The sequence below is a fragment of the Mirounga leonina genome, unplaced genomic scaffold, assembly GCF_011800145.1.
Source record: "Mirounga leonina isolate KUSES-001 unplaced genomic scaffold, KU_Mleo_1.0 Mir_174, whole genome shotgun sequence".
NCBI classification, from domain to species: Eukaryota; Metazoa; Chordata; class Mammalia; order Carnivora; family Phocidae; genus Mirounga; species Mirounga leonina.
In genome coordinates, this window is record NW_023270451.1 from 23,600,354 (window position 1) to 23,619,008 (window position 18,655).

General features: G+C 40.4%; 1 protein-coding gene and 1 non-coding gene across 4 annotated transcripts in view; one reads left to right on the forward strand and one right to left on the reverse strand.

Moving 5' to 3' along the window:
• Nucleotides 1-18,655, reverse strand: part of SLC25A13 (solute carrier family 25 member 13) — a 180,053-nt gene that overhangs the window by 93,181 nt on the left and 68,217 nt on the right. The gene's annotated exons all lie outside the window — the stretch shown is intronic.
• Nucleotides 11,780-11,885, forward strand: LOC118021472. The gene has a single exon (XR_004682195.1). It is a non-coding gene; the product is annotated as a U6 spliceosomal RNA (small nuclear RNA).

Below are 18,655 nucleotides of genomic sequence, written 5' to 3' on the forward strand. Positions count from 1 at the left end.
AAAAAAAGTGTAGAGCTGTATGTGATCCTGAAGACATAACTCTACAAACTGTCAATCCTATAGACCTGTACTATTGGTAATAATCAGCTTTCAAGATTTATTTACATAATATGTATATATATGCAGGTATGTGCTGCGAGCGCACGTATTTATTATATATCTTTTCTTTCCACATAGACGACTAGCACCTTGAGAGCAAAAGGCCCTTTTCTTCACATCTGGTTGTCCCACCATGGCTGGTTCGGTAGGCTTAGAGCAACTACCTACTAAACAGAATGTAAACGAGTCAGGAAAGGGTGAGAGTAGAGCAACAGGTTAGACAGTGGCATTGGGCGCCTGGGTGGCTCAGTCGTTAAGTGTCTGCCTTCGGCTCAGGTCATGATCCCAGGGTCCTGGGATCGAGTCCCACATCGGGCTCCCTGCTCAGCAGGGAGCCTGCTTCTCCCTCTCCCACTCCCCCTGCTTGTGTTCCTGCTCTCGCTCTCTCTCTCTCTGTCAAATAAATAAATAAAATCTTTAAAAAAAAAAAAAAAAAAGACAGTGGCATTAACCCTCTGAGGTACTACAGTTTCCATTTACTGAGAAGCTATTTCAATAATCATTTCCTAAGATTTCAGGGAAGTGCTTAAGAATCATCAGTCTTGCTTATTAAAGCCTTCAGTTCCACTCCTAGACTGACTCACTGTCTATCGGGGGTTGAGGATCTGCATTTTAACCAGCATAGCTAGTGTTTCTGATACAAGGGTCTAGGACCTCATTGTTAAAAACACCGCCCCAAAAAGTTATGGAAAAGTTAGATTAACTCCTTACTAATTTTTTTTTAAGATTTTATTTATTTATTTGACAGAGAGAGACAGCGAGAGAGGGAACACAAGCAGGCGGAATGGGAGAAGGAGAAGCAGGCCTCCCGCTGAGCAGGGAGCCCGATGTGGGGCTCGATCCCAGGACCCTGGGATCATGACCCGAGCCGAAGGCAGACACTTAATGACTGAGCCACCCAGGCGCCCCAACTCCTTACTAATTTTTAACTTCCCACTGAAACAGACAAACATATAACAGGATGGAGGTAGGAAAGAGTCTCCAGTCCAGCGAATGTAACACAATAATGTGTAAACACAGGCCACTTCTAGACACAAGAGGACACACAGGCCGCCACATTGGGCAAAAAAGTGGATGACCTCCTCTTCACTTCCCATGCGGCTGATGCTCCCTGGGGCTGGACGGGTTACACTGATGTGACCCTGAGAATGTGGTCCCGTTACTCGTTCTCAGGGGCTCTGACAAACTGGCTAGGGTAAGAACGCCAGGGCTTAGCTAGCTAGCTAACAACTCGGAAGTAGCAAAGCCTGTGCGCACCGTACTCGCCGAGTGGGACGCAGAATGGTGGTAGAAGGCATGCTGCTGTATCGGAGCCTAATCCACAAGAAACAACTACACAGCAGATCCTGACAGGGTACCACAGTAAGTGTTCACCTGCAGGAGTTCCTCACGGCAAGGAAACAGAAGCTTCCGGAGGGAGGCACTTACAGAAGAGAAGAAGGCTCCTTGGAGAAGACAAAACATGATCTGGGTGCTGAAGGCTGCCAAGGATTTATCCAGATAAACCCGTGAGGGAGTTTTTCGGTGGAGAGCAACAGCATGAAGAACGGTTCATTTCCTCGGAAGTGAATTAAGGGCCCAATCACCGTGCTTTGGACCAAAGCCACCCCGGGTCACTGAGACATGACAGATCCTGCTCCAGGCAGTTACAGACGTTGGCCTCACTTGCCCGAGCAAATACTATTTTTAAACCCCAAGGACTTGATGCCACCTTTATGGTGAAGAAAAGCTTGCTGTGGAAGAAGACCTGTTCATGGGACACTGCAGAGAAAGAGGCCCAGAGGCGTTTTGTTTTAAACCATTTGGTACAATTTCTACAAAATTCATTTTACTCTCCTAATTTACCTAACAAAGGTTTATGTACTCAAATATCGTAAGACTGCCAAGCCACTCTAACTGGACAGACCAAATGACTGAGACAGAGGGGAGCAGGATTCTTACCAAAAAGGAAAACTACCAATATTTCTACTCATTTTCATCACTAATCAACTCTTTTAAAGAATTAAAATATCAAATTTTGCCACTCTGCAAAACTCACCCATTTTGTCCAAAAGTACTGTATAGGTTCCCAAGTCAATGAATACTTCATCCTGCTCTGTACGTCATTCTGGGGCATTTATTTTCTGAAATGCTTGGTCTCTACACTTTCCTGTTGCTTCATGAACAGAAACATCTATGAGTCAAGAGTCACAATGGTTCCTGGAATTTCCCCCCTTCACTTTGGAAGACAGTGTAACATCACCTCAGGTTAATATTCTTTTCTCCTTTTAGGAGGCACAAAGAGCTTTCTCATTTAACATTTGATTGTTTTGAGATTTGACTGCCTTGTAAGGCAATGAAAGATAAGAATACTCTTCCTATTTTATAGCTAGAAAATCAAAAACTAAAAACCAAAGCAATTTCCAATTTCTGCTCTGTACTCTGGCTCCCATGGGAAATTCCATGAGCTTTTCTATAAAAGACTCCAGTAGTCAACCTGAAGGCCATCCTATCACTAAACCTTTACCATTCCCTGGCCTTTCGAAACCTAACTTGTATTCCTGGGTGGGAAAGAGGAAACCCCAAACGTTCCAGGCTTTTTGGTTCCTTATTCAGTGAGCTATATATGTAACTATAATTCATAACTCACCAGCTGATAGCTTTCAAATAAGCATCACATGCCAGGTTTATCACCAACTTAAAAAGAATGAGAAGGAGGTCTCTCCTAGTCTAAAACACAAGGCCTTAAAATCTTAACCCCAGGTTGAGGTCAGATAGGCAAAGAAGCAAAACTGAATTAGCACTGGAACAGGAATGATGCACCTGATTATATGTTTTGGGTATTTAAAGTCATACTTTTCTTAGCTCAGCCACTACTCCTGAAAGTAAAAACAAATTAGAACGCTTATCTCTTAAAGCATAATCATTGTTATTTCAGTCTGCACCAAACAAACTATGTTTGGAAGGCCTACAGTTCCCATAGTATCACCAAATAATGATGATATTATTTAAAGCAAGACTTCACCAAATAAGCTCAAGGATCCTTTGAGTTTATCTGTGGGACTTTGCTTTCCCCATAAATGTTTCCAGCCTTAACATCTACTGTACTTTTTTAAAGATTATAAAAAGAAAATTATTGGCAATTGTTTGTGGCAATTGTTTCTTCCCTAAACATAATCCCAAAAAGTCAAGTAATTTCTCCTAAGTTAATTTCCCAGGCTACAGAGTATGGTTATAGCAGAAAAAGTTGTAAATTTTAAAAGCTGGGTCACAGACAACATGATGTTGTCTATAGAAAGTCCTAGGGGGGGGGCGCCTGAGTGGCTCAGTTGGTTAAGCGACTGCCTTCGGCTCAGGTCATGATCCTGGAGTCCCTGGATTGAGTCCCACATGGGGCTCCCTGCTCAGCGGGGGGTTTGCTTCTCCCTCTGACCCTCCCCCCTCTCATGCTCTCTCTATCTCATTCTCTCTCTCAAATAAATAAATAAAATCTTAAAAAAAAAAAAAAAAAGTCCTAGGTAATCCACTAAAAAACTATCAGAACTAATAAATGAATCCAGCAAAGCTAAAGGATACAAGAACAATATACAAAAATCAATTGCATTCCTAGACACCAAAAGTAATCAACCCAAAAATGAAATTAAAAAAACAACTCGATTTACAATAGCCTCAAAAAAAATAAAATACTTAAGGGTAAATTTAACAAAAGACATGCAAAACCTATACTCCAAAAACTACAAAACACTGTTGACAGAAATTAACAACTAAATGGAAAGATATTCCATGTTCATAGACTGGAAGACTTAATATTGTTAAGATGGCAATATTTCCCCAAAGTGATCTACAGATTCAGTAGATCCCTATCAAAAGTCTAGCTGGCTTCTTTGCAGAAACAGACAAGTTGACCCTAAAATTCAAATGGAAATTTAAGGGACCTAGGATAGCCAAAACAATCTTGAAAAAGAACAAAGTTGTATTTTTTTTTTTTTAAGATTTTATTTATTTATTCATGACAGAGAGAGGCAGAGGGAAAAGCAGGCTCCCAAGGAGCAGAGAGCCCGATGCGGGACTCGATCCCAGGACCCTGGGATCATGACCTGAGCCGAAGGCAGACGCCCAACCATCTGAGCCACCCAGGCGCCCCAAAGTTGTATTTTAAATTTACTACAAAGCTACAGTAATCAAGACTGTGTGATACCAGTATAAAGACAGACATACAGGCAAATGGAAAAGAATTAAGAGTCAAGAAATAAACATACTTTTGGTCACTTGCTTTTCAATAAGAATGACAAGATAATTCAATATGGAAAAATTAGTCTTTTCAACAAATTGTTCTGCAACATGCAAAAAAAAGACGTTAGAACCCTACCTCACACCATATACAAAAACTCACTCAAAATAGAGCAAAGACCTAAGTATAAGAGCTAAAACTGTGATGTTCTTACTGGAAAACACAGGCATAAATTTGTGACTCTAGATTAAGAATGATTTTTTAGATTATGACACATGGAACACATGAAAATAATACATAAATTGGATTTCATCAAAATTTAAAACTTTTGTTCTCCAAAGGTTACTATCCAGCAACACAGTGAAAAGACAGACTACAAAATGGTAGAAAAATTCTGCAAATCATGTGTCTGATAAAGAACTCTGGAATATATAAAGAACTCTTGTAACTCAATAATAAAAGGACAAATTACCCAATTTTAAAAATGGCAAAAGGATTTGAGTAGATATTTCTCCAAAAAAGACATATAAATGGCCAATAAACACATACAAGGTGCTCAACATCATTAGCCATCAAGAAAATGCAAACCAAAACGACAAGGAGATAACCACTTCATCACCACTAATAACAAGTATTGGTGAGGATATTAATAAATCAAAACCCTCATACACTGCTGGTGGGGATGTAAAACCATGCAGTGACTTTGGAAAATCATTTGGCAGTTCTTCAAGAAGTTAAACATAGTTACCAAATGCCCCAACAATTCCACCCCTAAGTATATACCCAAGAGAAATGAAAACATATGTTCACACAAAAATTTGTACACAAATGTTCATGGTAGCATTATTCATAATAGCCAAAAAGTGGGGAAAAGTCCAAATATCCATTAACTAAAGGATGGATAAACAAAATGTGGTATGTCCATAGCAACATATTATTTATCAATAAAAAGGAAAAGAGTACTGTTAAATGCTAGATCATGGATGAACCCTGAGAACATACTAAGAAGCCTGTCTGTAAGGGCTACATATTGTATGATTCCATTTATGTGAAATGCCCAGAACGAGCAAATACACAGAGACAGAAAATAGATTACTGGTTGCCTAGGACTGGAGGGACAAGGAGAAAACGGGAGGGGGAGTGAGGACTGCTAAGGTATGGGATGATGAACATGTCCTTGGGGTGATGAAAATGTTCTAAAATTGTGGCGATGGCTGCACAAATCTGTGAATATACTAAAAACCACTGAATTATATACACTTTAAGCAGGTGAATTTTATCTCAATAAACCTGTTTTGTTCAAAAACCTGCGACTGCCAGATCTGCCTCTTACTAATGAGTGACATTAAGCAAATTACTAACTCTGACTCAATTCTCTCTGTAAAATGGGAATAAAATATCTACCTTAGAGCGTTGTTCTGGAGCTAAGTATGCTTAGCACAATGTTCTAAACATAGTAGGTGACCATCAAAATGGTAAAGCTCCAAAATCTGAAGTCTTAATTATAATGAAAACTGTTACCTGGGAATCAAATATTTACAAATGATACCAAAAAAATCAGGCACAGTGTGATTTGGAAGTATCATAGTTTACACATTTCTCAAAAAGCAATAATTTTCCTCAAATACTTAAAATCCATCCTTCTCTTAGCTCATATATTAAAATTTTGAATGAAAAGTGATCAAAAATTTAGTAATTTTCTATTATGTTTCTGCAAGTATGAAATTAAGAAAGATTAAGAACCTCCACTCTTTACTTTGAAGATCTTTCAGATACTAGAAATATTTAATTGGCAAATTACTTGCACATGCCATTAAGTGGTTAGACTGAATTTGTTTTTACAGATTCTATGGGCTCTTATTCCTTAACCTCCACCACACTATAATCTGAAATCATCAAGGTCTTCACTTATGCAAATTTTAACTTTCTATGTTTTTGTTTCCATACAGAATAACTAAATTAATGCACTTTAATTTCCAAAAGATTCACTTTTTGAAGCTGCAAATCAACAGAAACGAGTTTCCCATTCAAATAAAAAAGGTTCATCAAGCTACATTATTTTAAACACTACACCATAATCTCTCTCTCATGGATCCTAAAAAGTTTCATTAATACAATAAACACGAAAAGGATGTTTCCGTTAAACCCCAAAGTAATCCCTCTTGGAGACGGAGAGTTGCCGAACAACCCGCACTGCATCTCTGAACGGCTTCGGCTTCACCGGGGTGCTCTCCTAACGTGTGCTAAATCCTCAAGAAAGTTGAGGTTTCGCTCTAAGGGAAATAATATCCCACCCCGCTGATCCGGTTAACAACAGCTTATATGGCCATCGTCTCTTAAGCAGGGAGCAGAAGACAAATTGTTGAATTGGTAAGTTAAATAACATAATGGAGTGAGTGGATGGAGACCTATCTCTTCAGCCACATGCTCCAATATCAAGGCTGCCATTTCAAACCCTTTTGACAAGTGCCTTTTTATATTAATCACAGTTAAGGGTCTGAAGAGGAAAGAAGTATTCTGGCTACAATTCACACTCGCTCAAGAAAGTTCTAGGGGGAAAATGGGTGCCATTAAAAGAGAGTAAGTACTTCACACATGCAGCCCTTCTCATTAAAATTGAGTCCTCTGTAAGCCCCCGTAAACTTTTTATTATTATTATTCTGAACGTGTAGGTATAGTGGTGATAAGTATCTTTCACAAAATAAGCATATACGCACTCGGTGCACACACGCGCAGACAAGCTGGGCTGAATATGAGACTGAAGTCATATATGTGTGGTGTTGGCATAGGGTAAAAATGAGAGGTAATTTGGACCTCTTCCAATTCTGTACTTAGAAAGGGATGGGACTACACTGATGAGGTCATGGGCACCCTAGAAAAAGATCGTCCTTCTCATAGTGCAGAAGACAAAGTTGTGGTTCCTGCAAAAGCAGTCACTTTCCCCCCTCCCTGGGCTTCTTTCCACATCCATGAAAGAAAGCCATAAACTACACCAGCCATTGTTCAACTGCAGTGAAAAGGACATTCCCCTGGAGAGCTTGTTTAATACAAATTCCCAAGCCCCACACCCTAAGATTTTAATTCAGCAGACTTGAGACGGAGCGAGGGAGTCCACAGTGGTAATGAGCACCTCCATACTATGACAATGAAAACCCACGGTCTGCCTTTTGGTAAGAATCCTTCCTATTCTAAAATCTGATGGATCTATAAATCCTCAAGATTACTACACTGCTTAACTCATCACAGTATAAACGCTGGTTCACAAAAATAAAAATAAATAAAAATAAGTAAAAAAAGGCTAAAGCCTGGCAGATACCTAGCCCTCGATATTAATCTTCTATCATATGCATTATCTAAATCAACAGGGAAAGGTCAACTGAGATATTTTCAATCTACACGCTAGAGAAGTTGTTTTCAGTTGGACAGACTAAAACATTAGCAGTCTTTCATAATATCCAAAGTAGGTGCCTTAAAACGATGTTTGGAGGCATAGAGCAGACTGTGGTCACTCCCCAGGTACATAAGTTTGCTTTAATCATGTGTTGTATTAATTACTGTTAACTTTCCTCACCACTAGAGAGGAACACAACCAAAAAATCTGAACTCTTTGAAATTTTTAAGGCAGTACACAGAATCCCTAATTCATTCTCTAAATGCAAGTATAATATCTATATTGTTTAAGAAACCAATTTCCTAAGCTAGTTTCCTTAGACTAAGGATGTGATCAAAAATAATTTTCTTGCAAAAGCATTAACATACATTTAACCCTACTGAAATGTTTCAAGAGCAGATGTACTACAAATGTACACCCACAGTGATCCCATATTAGTATAAAACTGTTTTATTTCAATTAAAATGTCTAACTATCCACCCCCAACACATACCTAAACTGTAATTTTCTCTGAGAACTTCCAATATGTTCTTGATTTTGTTTCCTTTATCAACCTATCAGAGCAAAAACTGCCTTGCAACTGTTGGAAGAAATCAGTCATTAGCAGCAAGATTACAGCAAATTTTCCAATTTAGAAAAACTGTATTTTTATCTCTCCCTCATACTGAAAGAATAATGGTATAATTTTACTATTTTTAAGTGAGCAGTACAGTTTAAAATAGTCAAATTTTCCCAGTGCTCCAAGTTTTAGGATTTACTGTTAGCTTTCTGTTCTCCACACCTTCTACCCTATTCACAAGTCCTCTCTTCCCTTCACCTGACCCACCCGTGCATGCACACACATCCACAACAACAGGGGCAGAAGCCCCCAGTCAGCCTCTCCAAACGGACAGGCTTCTAAAGGACGGTTAACCTTCAGGCAGTTGTTAACTAAGGAGTGGCTTCACGGGGTTACTGTGATTTACTCTCCAATTGACATTCTTCCACCTTCTCAACAGGCCTTTATCCTCTCCCCCCACCCCCATTTTTAAAATAGAGTGATGAAGTAGCAAAAAGTACAATATTTTAGCCATCTGAGCATGGGCGATTCTCAAATTATCCCACCGACTGGAAGTGCTCCCTGATACCACTATCTTTCAAAATTGAAGCCATTATGGTCAATCGTGCAAATCCGCATTTAGCTTTTCGTAAATAGTGGATTTTTGACCCAATGAACTGGAACAGCTTCTGAACAGTCTCTGGGATCGCAGGCAAGACACTCAGTACCCAGGCATGCCACAATTCTTATCAATGTGGAGGTTATTTACTTTCAAGACACACACTGTTCTTATTCAATATTCTCATTCTCTACTGGAATGTGTGTAAGAAAATGGACTTGAGTCCCAAAGTAATATAAACTAAATCTACCGTAGGGCAGTAAGTTTCTGTCACCAAAATAACACATTATTTTTGTGAAACACCAAAATCAGAACCTCCCCCAAATAATGCTCTTTCCAACTCTTAACCAATTTTTCCCCTCGCTTATCTTTTGAATATTTCATTTTCCAAGTGTCTTTACAAAGGTAACAATAAATGATCTTCCCAGCGAGTTTAAAAAATTACGGCTAAAGTTCCATCCTCTCCTAATCTACTACATACATTCCTCTAGCTTTTTATATGTATTATTAAATTTGGGTGCATACCTTCAAAACTTATTTCCGTAACTTTAACTCTCATCACTTTCTGCAACCCAAGTCAAAATGACTGAAGCAGACTGTTTCCGCATATTTTGTCATGTCATCTATCCTGCCTGTTTCCCAGAGCGTGCCAACTCCACTTTCATCACAGCAGGTGTTCCTGGACAAAATCTAACCGTGAACCCAGAAAGGGCCCCTCCAAACACCACCATCCATGTCAGGGAATTAACTAGAGAAGGGCATTAGAGATCGCTTCATTAGTTCTGTAGATTGTGTTTAGGTCTCACACACAAAAGAAAGGTCCTGTTCAAGTAAGTTTGACAAAGTTAGATTTCTTTTTCTGCAGGACTTCTCAGAGCTTTAATAAACTAAAAATTTTAGGCTTTATGACTGTCTAGTAGGAAAATCCTTTTTTCACACAACACTTACTAACAGAAACAGGAAACACCACTACTCGAAGGTACCCAAAACTCACAATATCGTTCAATAGCAAAGATTAAAGGACGCAGGCCACTGCAGTTTCCAATAAAAGAGCAAGACTGGACTAGGTTTTTTTTTTTGGACTCCAGGTCAACTGACAGAGCTGAAGCAGCAATCCAGCCAAAGCTTCCCAAGCATTGCACAGGGTGTACCCTATTTCACAACTGAAGTTTTTACCAGCTAGGGAAGTCTTAAATAAGATGTATGTCTACTCGTTCAGCTGTCCCTCTACAAAAAGCAGTTCTTATCTTTTGGTAGATCAGTGACCTCTTTGAGATCTGCTAAGAGCAAATGGTCATTTAGACAAAACACTATTGACAACTGTGGCTATTCATGGACTCCCTGACACTCACCCAGAACCCCAGAGTCAAGAAGTCCTGTCTTTCGAGAATTCCTGTCTTTGAAGTTCAATTAAAAACTGCAGACCCCCATGCACATCACTACCACTCAGGCAATGAAACTGGGGGCTTATGTTCACATACTAAGAATGATAACTTTAAAATTGCATTATAGAACAGTTCATGAAGTTTTGTTCACTGTAATGAAAAAGTTAAAGGAAGAGAAAAACATGTAATAGCATTATGCAAGTAAAAATTTTAAATCTCACCCTAAGGAAGTGCTATGCTATAGAATACACTTTGAGTTTTCAGGGGGTCCAACTGTGACATTCACTAGGCAAAATTAAGATTCAGGTCGTCCACTACTATTGAGCTAGGCCGCTCCTGTCGCCTACTGCAGATACAACAACCGAAGAACTAGCAGAGGGTAGGAATAGTTCATGTTAAATTAGCATCATTAAGAGACCGATCACTGGTGGGTGCATTAAATACATAAGATTAATAGTTTCATTACTACCCCTCCCAAAACACACTCTTTCTTAAAATTCATAAGGAAAATGCTTTGCTTTCCCAGCATCCTCAAATAAGAAACGTGGGAAAATCAAAGTGTTTGGGAAACCACCCTTCACAGTGTGTCTAACCACACCTTCACTGAGTGAACGAAAGTGGTCATCTGCCTGCTTCACAGAGGTACCGGAAAGCCCACACAATGATCCCAGGCACGTCTGCCTCTGGCTGTGCCCCACTCCAATTAATGCAAGAAAATCCACCTTTTCCAAGCATCATTTGGATCCGGTCCCTGTCCTCTGAAGAGCCCATGGGACTCCCAATTGCCTCTCCTATTAACTAAAAACTCCAGCTCAGGAGTCTCCTCCATCGCATGGTGCCCACAGCTCTCAAGTTGCACATTTCAATCAAGGGCTTCCTTTAACACACTCAACCTATACAAAGACCACTTCCCCACCCCCTACCACTCCATGACTACCCCCTCTCCTTAGAATTCTGCTCACGTCAAAAGATAAAGCTTCCTTGGTGAGACCATGTCAAACGCATTTCAACAAACTACCCGGACAACTGTGCCACCGAGGCAACTTTCTGTGTCTACTGAGAACTCTAACCCAGCTATGTTCTTCTTTGTAACGACTTTCTGCTACAGCCATATAATCTCCTAACTAATGCATTTGTTTACTGTTCTTCACTTCTTCACGAAAAATGATTAAATCCCCCTCAAGTCTGATGAAGACTGAAACCACTCCAGATTAGTTGGCCCCTATCTTCATTAGGAAGGAACGGCCCGCCCCACAGAGCATGACCACCCCCAGGGGGAGGCAGGCGGACACGGTAAACAGCAAACACTTGGCTGTCATCAGACTGCTGCCCTGTCTGTACCACAGCAACCGTGACTGTGGGTAAGTCCCTTAACCTCCCCAAGGCCATTTCCTCATCAGAAAAATGGGAATTAATCTATAGGAAAGACCTCCCAGGTTGTGAGGATTCAATAATAAATTACATAGAAAGCACTTAGTCCAGAGGCAAGTATGTAATAAGTGATCAATAAACTTAAAGATAAAAATGACAGGTACTCGTGCTCCCCTCGGCAGCACATATACTAAAATTGGAACAATACAGAGAAGATTAGCATGGCCTCGTGCAAGGATAACACGCAAATTCATGAAGCGTTCCATATTTTTTTAATCTCAGGAAACAAACTGAGGGTTGCTGGAGTGGTGGGGGGTGGGAGGGATGGGGTGGCTGGGTGATGGACATTGGGGAGGGTATGTGCTATGGCGAGCGCTGTGAATTGTGTAAGACTGACGGATCACAGACCTACACTTCCGAAACAAATAATACATTATATGTTAAGAAAAAAAAAAAGATCGTAGGAAGGGAAAAATGAAGGGGGGGAATCAGAGAGGGAGACGAACCATGAGAGACTAGGGACTCTGAGAAACAAACTGAGGCTTCTAGAGGGGAGAGGGGTGGGGGGATGGGTTAGCCTGGTGATGGGTATTAAAGAGGGCACATACTGAATGGAGCACTGGGTGTTACATGCAAACAATGAATCATGGAACACTACATCAAAAACTAATGATGTAATGTAAACATAATAAAATTTTTAAAAAAATAAAAAAATATTGGTTGACATGTCAAAAAAAAAAAAAATGACAGGTACTTGCCTTCTCTCAAGAGATTATGTAAAACCATAGGTCTTTGGAGCAGAACAAGCTCAGTAGCTACTATCTGGTCCTTCTTCCTTTCCTTTGACCCCCTTTTACCCCACAGTCAAGTCATATATGATTCATTCTCTGGTGGGTCCAGAGATACAAGTCCAACCCAGGCCTCCATTAGCCTGTTACAGCACCTCCCAAATGACCACCTCCAGACCCCCATAGCTCCAAGTTCCTGCCATTCACAGCCCATATATCAACTGGGTGTTCGCAGACACTCCTCTAGGGCTGCTCAAATAGCCTCTATCCCTCCTACCCACTTAACTTACATTACAGTCTATCCTGACATCATATAATTTTTGTTTGTTTACTTTCTCCCTAAAATGTAAGCCCCCTGAAGATTTTATAATCTTCATTGCTGGATCTCTAGTCTTACAACATAGTCAGATCCAAGAGCTATCCCTATCTTTACTAATTCTTTTGCCCCTACCAATTAAATGACTTCAAGCACTATTTGCCGGTAACTACCAAATTTCTATCTCCTAAATTCCACACTCATATATCCAAGTGCCTCTTTGACAACCTCATTTACATATCCAATAGGCATCAAACTAACACATCCAAAAGTGAGCTCCTGTTTTCCTCCCACCCCAAGCCTGTAGCCCTTCCCATCTTGGTTGGTAACTCCACCTTCCAGTTGGCCAAAGTCTTTGAAATCATTCTTGCCTCCTCTCCCTCTTTCACAGTCCACATCCAATCCATCAGAGAACCTTGTTTCTCTTCAAAATAACCCTAACTTCACTCAGGTCCAAGCCACCATGATCATTCACCTGGATTACTTCAATAGCTTTTAACTGGTCCCTCTCTTTCTACTCTGTTCCTTCTATCGTCTATTCTCAACACAGCAGCCAGAGTGGTCCTGTTAAAACATAAACCAGATCATGTCACTCTGCTTAAAAAAAAAAAAAATCCTGTAATGGTTTCCCAATTCACTTATCATCATAGTCTAAGATCTAACCTTGATCTAAAGGGTCTTACTTCATCAGATCTGTTACTTCTCTGAGCTTCTTTCCTACTAGGCTCTCCCTGACTCACTCAGTTCACAAAGGTTCTCCTTATAGTCCTCAAGTGTGCCAAGTACACTCCAGCCTTCGAACCAAGCCAACAGCCATTCCTTTTGCCTAGAACAGTCTCTCTCCTTCTTCCATCTCTCTATATGATCAATTCCCCTACCTCTTTCAAATTTGTGCTCAAAAGGCACTTTCTCAATAAAGCCAACCAAACCATATTGTGCAAAGAGGATTACCTTCTTCGTTTCACAGCTCACTGTAATCACCCAAATATCACCAGAACATACCCATTCTATTAAGTGTCTTAATCCCTAGTATTAACATCATCAAATTGTATATGTTCCTGTTAATACTCTGGTGGACAGGTTGGAAAACTATGTTCCACTGAACCACCAACTGTTTTTGTAAGTAAACTTTTATTGGAAGACAGCCATACCCATTTGTTTACATACTGTCTCTGGGAACGGGAGAGTTGACTAGTTGTCAGAGACCCTAAGGCCCATGAAGCTCAAAATATTTACTATCTGGTCCTTTACAGAAAAAGTTTGCCGCCCCTGATCAAGCATAAAAGTAATGCTTTAAAAAAAGAAAATCATGTTGATACTCAAAAAATGTACATTTTAAAGAGATAAAGCCTTAAATATTATAAACTGAAATTTTTATAAATTATCTCCTCACAAAAAGGTGTAGAGATTTATAATTAATACAATGTCACTTTATTATTTCTTTCCTTTGGTTAAATGACTAGACCATCAGCAAATATCATTTCCCCTTTCCTAATCCTTTCCTGCTTGCTTTCCACCATGATTTACCCTCTTTTATATGTCCTTCTCTCCTACTATGTTAATCAAAATTTCATATCAAGTTCACAGAATTCCAAAGTTTCTTTCCATTTATTATATTCAATGTATTAATGTAATATAAATCTATTAAAAGATTCATGAATATTTTTAAAATTTACACTACTCTTCAGCTCAGATGTAAAATATAGCTCATGTTCCTGCTATCTTCCTTCTGAGAGGTTTAGCACTGATTCCTATTGGCAACAGACCTATCTACAAAATGGCAGACATACACTAACATCTTTAGATGATAATCACATAGACATGTATCTTCTCTCTTTCAAAATTTGTAGTCTCCACCAACTTACATTTTCCAAATAGTGTTGGACAGGCAGAGTAACATTTATTACTAAGTAAGCTTTTATTTAGGGGTGCCTGGGTGGCTCAGTTGATTAAGCATCTGACTTCAGCTCAGGTCATGATTTCAGGGTCCTGGGATCAAGTTCCACATCAGGTTCCCCGCTCAGAGGGGAGTCTGCTTGTCCCTCTCCCTCTGCCCCTCCCTGTTCATGCTCTCCCCCCTGAAAAGAAATAAAATCTTTTTAAAAATAAATAAATAAATAAGCTTTTAAATACTTCAAAAAAGCCTTAAGGCAGTCAAAAATTTATACACATATAGATATACGTAAACACACTAAAAATATTCAGGGCTATAGCATTCAAACTCTCAGCAGGATTATTGTAAAGACAATATTTCCAAAATAATCTTAAAAATAAAGTTGGGGGGCACCTGGGTGGCTCAGTCGTTAAGCATCCACCTTCGGCTCAGGTCATGATCCTGGGGTCCTGGGATCGGGCCCCACATCGGGCTCCCTGCTTGGTGGGAAGCCTGCTTCTCCCTCTCCCACTCCCCCTGCTTGTGTTCCCCCTCTCGCTGTATCTCTCTCTGTCAAATAAATAAATAAAATCTTTAATAAAAAATAAAATAATAAAGTTGGAGAATTCATCTGAAATCAAGACTTATTATAAAGTTGTAGTAATTAAAGAGAGTATAGCGATGGTGCAGACATAATTATAGAAGGACAGAATTCAGAAACAGACCCACAGTGATTTAAGATCACTGTTATCAGCACAGAGCAATAAAACAAAGAGCAATCCTTTCAGTAATAGTGCTGGGAAAGTAGATATCCACGGGGTCTGGAGAACCTTGACCCTCACAACATGCAAAAGTAAACAAAAAATCCAACCACATTCTAGAAAGATTGAAAATCTAAATTTGAAAGGAAAACAAAAAAACTTCTGAAAGATAGCAGAGGAGACTGTCTTTGTGACCTTTCGGTAAGCAAAGATTTCTTAAATGGGACACAGAACTATCTGTAAAAGAAAATGCTGATAATTTGTACTACATGAAGTTTAAGAACTTGTGTTCCTTAGGGCCCTATTGAGTGAGTGGAAGCGGAAGTCACGGAGTGAAGATATACAACCCATGAACACCTTGTATCTAGAAAAACGGCACACCGCTAAAGAGGATATGCAAATGGCCAGTAAATATTTTTTTAAGGTTGCACAACCCATTAGTAATCAGGAAAGTGCAAATTAAAGCGACATAATGAGGTATCACTGAAATAAACGTGACTGGTAATACCAAGGGTTAGCAAAGGCATGGAACAACGAGAACTCTTCCACACTGACAGTGTGAATGCAGTGGTTCAAGCACTCTGGAAAACTGTTTGGCAGTATCTATTGAAGCCAAACACACACATTTTCTATGACCCAGCAGTTCTACTCCTAGAAATGGCCCCACACCCACATCCCAAAAGATAGATAAAACAATGTTCAAAGCACATTATTTGCAGCTACCAAAGCTGGAAGTGTGCAAATGCCTACCAATGGTAAGATGAATAAACAAATCCGGATAAAGTCATACAATGGAATCGTATACAACAAAGAAAAAGAACCAGGTAAAAATAGATACAACATAAACATGGCTGAATCTCACAGATAAAATGTGAGCAAAAGTCAGAGTGAAACGGTACGTTCTGTACCTCTCCATTTTTATCTAGTTTAAAAACAAGCAAACCCAGTCCATGTTGATAAATGTCCGCTGTTAGCACTGGGCCTGGGGGACGATAACTGGAAAGGGGTCCATGGACGCTGGCACTATTCTCCTCCTGATCTGGATGGCGATAAGTATATACACTGTGCAAAAGTTCATCAAGAGGTACACTTATGATTCGTGCATTCTTCTGTATGTATGCTATGTTTATGTAAAGAATACTTTAAAAAATTAAAAATAAAAATTCACTAGCATATATAAAATAGGCTAAACATGCAAAGAGAAACAGAACAAAGTATTTGTTCTCCACACATACAGAATTGCAAATTGTTAACTAGAATTTTCTTTATACGGATACCCTATTACACACCTGCTGACATCTCAAAATGCACTTATAAATATCAGATATCAAAACAAGAAAACATGGTGAGAACAAAATATTGGAGATACGTTTTTCCTCAGAGGAAACAGGTGAAAATAATGAACTCATATCAAAGGAACAAAATTGGCCTAATCAAGATCTTTTCATTGTAGCAAACACAGGAGTAATCTAGACATGAAAACATGACAAACATAAACAAGGCCTAAGAGCAAACGGGGCAAGCCCTCCCTGAAATGTGACACTTGATTATCTGCCCCTCACGCCACCCGATTTTTGTGTGGTGTGTACCAGAATCAGCGTTAGTGGGAGCGGGAGTACCGCCGGCTTGTTGACAAACACTAGTGCTTACTGAGTTTCGTCAGGCCCTGCTTCAAACAAGCCCCCAGGTGGAAATCCACTATGTTACAGATCGAGAGGGTAATGGCTCTCCTCTGGACGGAACGCAAGGCCAGGAGGTCCGGGGAACTGAGGCCACTCTCCTGCCTTGCCTGCAGCCCATGGGAAGGCCCCAGATAAACCTCTGTTCCGAGAAACAATGCTCTCCTCATGACCACAGCTGACGGAGCCCATCTGGGAGGGAAAAGAGGAGGCCTTTCTTTCTTACCTCTTCATGTTTACCCCTCCCAGAGATGCACACCCAGGCAACCTTCTGAAATACACAAAGGGCATTCTTGGGTGAAGGGCTTACAAGGAGCTAAGGATGTAACCAGAGGTAGGACTGTCACTGCGCACATCTCCAACAGCCTCACAGGGACAGGCCGCCGGGTCACAGATCAGGATGCTCTTAATTCTGCGGGCTTATGAGATTAAGACTGACTAAGTCAGTCCTCTTTTCTGCCCAACTCCATTTTTTAAGAAAGTTCTCCAACCCCATTATAAGTTTCCTGGAAAACATACTTGTGCTAGCCTCTTCTAAAGATACCTGCTGTTGAAATACTCCTTAGGCTGCCACATCCCCTGTATGATTTTGTTTACTGGGTAAAAGCCAACTAAACACAGCAGCCACCTCTCCTGGGGGACTCTACCTTATGAAAAATGTTAAGTCAACTATTAATTTGCAATTTGATGGTCATTTGGATTCTTCTTTGTAGTATGCATATCCCTGTTAGTTTAATCCCAAATAGGGATGAATAGGTCAGAAAAGCCCAGGCTACATCATTTGACTCCCTCACCCCTGGGTGAGGACCCCATCAGCTCATCATAAATGGATATAGGACATACCTTGTTTCTGCTTGGTGACACTGGGAGGGCAGGGTACTGGGAGAGGAGGTGTACATTTCTTCTACAAGTTACATGCAACTGATGTTGTCATAAGAATTTCAGCTCCTTGGAAACCATGATTTCTTATTTGAATGTCTTATGCCTTCAGAGATGGGATAATGTTCAACACAAAACAGATGGTAAGCAAATTACTGGCTAACTGGCCAGCAGTTAAACTGCAAGTTAGAAGTGCAGGGCTTCCCAAAACACAAGAAAAAAAAAGGGGGGTGGAGAGAAGAAGAAAGTCCTCCTTTGCTTTTTCAAGTTTTTTCTTTCAGTAATATTTTTATAGAGGCCTTTGTTCTCCAGACAGCACCTTTATATGCAGTGTATCTTCTCATCCTCACATAGTCTTGCAAGGTAGATTATTATTACCCTGACTGTACAGATGAAGAAAAGAAGGCTCAGAACGTTGAACCGATTTGCCCATCAACAAAGCACTAGTAAGAAGCAGACACAGAATGGTCCTGCTACTGTGCTTGCAGCACTTCACAGATGACCGCCCTCCCGCACCTGATGACCCCCTCTCCTGCACCTGCTTCTTCCCCTGCTGCTTCCTTCTGCTCCCAGGAACAGCACGTCTCCCTGCACGGGGGACAGTCTCCTGTTTCTTTCCTCCACCAGGCCAGTCACCGCTTCACGCTGGACGTAAGGAGAACACTGCAGGCCACTTCCCAGCGCCCCCCATCTCCACCCCGGGGCTCCTGCACCCCCGCCTGCACACGTGCTACAGGAGGGGGAAG